Source organism: Pristiophorus japonicus, chromosome 23, assembly GCF_044704955.1.
Source record: "Pristiophorus japonicus isolate sPriJap1 chromosome 23, sPriJap1.hap1, whole genome shotgun sequence".
Lineage (NCBI taxonomy): Eukaryota > Metazoa > Chordata > Chondrichthyes > Pristiophoridae > Pristiophorus > Pristiophorus japonicus.
The window spans coordinates 38,182,806-38,185,445 of record NC_091999.1 but is presented as its reverse complement, the minus strand read 5'-3'; the positions used below and the strand labels follow the sequence as shown (position 1 = coordinate 38,185,445).

The 2,640-nt window shown below is 42.5% G+C and overlaps 1 pseudogene; it reads right to left on the bottom strand.

Moving 5' to 3' along the window:
• Positions 1 to 413: 413 nt before the first annotated feature.
• On the bottom strand, positions 414 to 2,198 carry LOC139235489 (probable G-protein coupled receptor 139; annotated as a pseudogene).
• Positions 2,199 to 2,640: the final 442 nt, after the last annotated feature.

Below are 2,640 nucleotides of genomic sequence, written 5' to 3'. Positions count from 1 at the left end.
GTCTCAATGCGCTTTACAGCCAGTGAAATACTTTTTGAAAGTGTAGTCACTGTTGTAATGCAGTGAGCCGATGGTGATTCATGAGAGCTCAATAGAATGGAAAAGTATTTGCTAGCATTCGTATGATAATACTACTCTGAGGAAACAAACCGCCGGCAGTACTGAAATAAGGCCCTCTGATTAAAATATAATCTTAATTACACGCAAATCAGTTGTACGATTTCTCACACATGGATGTCAAGATATACGATATCGCGCATGTGGATGTCGAGATATTCGATTTCTCAGACTTGGATGTCGAGATGGGCCATGTTATTTGGGCTGATGGAGCTGGACAAAGCTGGTTCAGAACTGACAGGACAGGATGGCCCACTGGGTGTGATATTATGCAGAATTAACACGAAAATACATTTTTATAATTTGATTAATTTTATAAAGAGATTCATTGGATATTTCAGCGCATCCATTAACTCCTCTCTGAATTTACTCTGGATCACTGCATAAATACACGTGTTTGTGCAGGAACTCAAAAGCTGAAGACTATTTCCGGTTTCTTGGAGAATACATTTTGGGTCTTTGAAATTGGAACCTGAGAAATAATTATTCTTTGTAATTCGGACATACAAGAAATTTACAACGTACACTGTCCATAATAGGATGAATCTGCCTGAGATGGTAAAGAGTAAAACGATGGACTTTCTCCGTCTCTCCATCTCTGGGTCGCTTTGATTCTCTCCACTGCTATGGGCCCGGAGCCTCCTGCGGGCTCTGCTGGTCGCTAGAATATGTCTGACGGTCAGAGCATTGAGCAGCAATATCAGGAGAAAGGGGAGTCATGGCGTTAAAATTCTGTCAAGCCAGTCATATACTATCCATAGAGGAGAAGTATAAAATATTACTTTGATGTTACATAACCACGGGACATTGTCAGTTATGAACATAGGTCCATATGTGAGATAAGAAGGAATGTTTTTTAAACAGCTCAGGGAACCGACCATGACTATAATCAGAGCCGCATTTTTCTCAGTGCAATATTTTGTTTCAATTTCTGGCATCATATGGCCACAAATCGATCGAAGGTGAAAGCGACCGTTAACCAGACGGAACTATCCGTGGCGACATAAATTAGGATAGATGTTATAGTACAGCCTGGAGTGGTGGACAGCAGACTAAATTGAAGATAAATTCCACTGATCCGGTTTAATATCACAGCGGTGATAATGACCAGGAGATCTGCCACTGCCATGGACAGCAGGTACCAAGTGATACATCTGGAAAGACCGCACTTTCCTCGGGACAGGATCACAATTGTCACCAAGTTAGCTGCAAGAAAGAGACAGAAAAGAAATCAGTAACATTATGTATCACTCCTCCTTGATGTTTATTTATTTTGATCATATTTCAGTCTTAGATACTTCACCTCGCAATGGGAATTATTCAGTTACCTGTCGGCAGAGATTGATCTGTTAAGATTTGAATAGTGTTTGAGGAAGGGAAGCGGGAACAGCGAATGTGAAGGAGCGAGGGCGGACTGAAGCAATGAATGAGGAGCAGGACACTGAGAACAGGCCATGGAGTTTTAGGTGCAGCTTCGTGACTAAAACTGTTTATCGTTCACTGATTGTCAACCATTTACTGACGCAGAATATCCCTTCATTAAATGCATGGCTAAAATCACACGTCAATCATGCAATCATTAAATCAGTTCAGAAATTCGATCATATAGACTAATAGAGTCATAGAAGTTTACAGCACGGAAGGAGGCCATTTAAGGCCCTCGACCAACAAGAGGCTATCCAGCTTAATCACACGTTCCAGCTCTAGGTCTGTAATCCTGCAGGTTATGGCACATATGTTGCATATCCAAGTACTTTTTAAATGTGGTGAGGGGTTCTGCCTCCACCATCCTTTCAGGCAGTGAGTTCCAGACCACCACAACACTGCATGAAGAAATTCCCCTCAAATCCCCTTTAAAACTTTTAATAATTATTTTAAATTGATGTATCCTAGTTGTTGATCCCTCTGCTAATGGCAATAGACCCTTTCTATCCACTATATCTCGGCCCGTCATAACTTTATACACCTCAATGAAGTTTCCCCTCTGTTCCAAGAAAAACAAATCCAGGCTATCCAATCTGTCCTCGTGGCTAATATTCCCCACTACCGGCAACATGCTCGTAAATCTCCAGTTCAATCATCTCCTTCCTGCAATGCGGTGACCAGAACTGCACGCAATACTTCAGCTGTGGCCAAACCAGTGTTTTATACAGTTGAAGCATAAGCCCCCCCTGCTCTTGTATTTTATGCCGCGGCTAATAAATGCAAGCTTTAATTATGCCTTATTAATCACCTTATCCACCTGGCCTGTTACTTTCAGGGAATCTGTGGACCAATGATGGAGCTTTGGAGGCGTGGCCTAATCAGTTGGAGCATTGCTGCTGTGAGAGAAGGAATTCCCTGCTGAAGCTCCTGTCTGGAAGGCCGAGAGTGAACCCTGAGACCAGCCCAGGAAGAGAAGGAGAGGGCTGGCTTACTACAATTCAAGGTCCAGAGGGAGAGGAGGAGAGCAGAAAATGTATCATTTATTGCTACTACAGAGAGTTGGAGAGAGGGGGAAAAGAACATCCTGAGAAAACACCA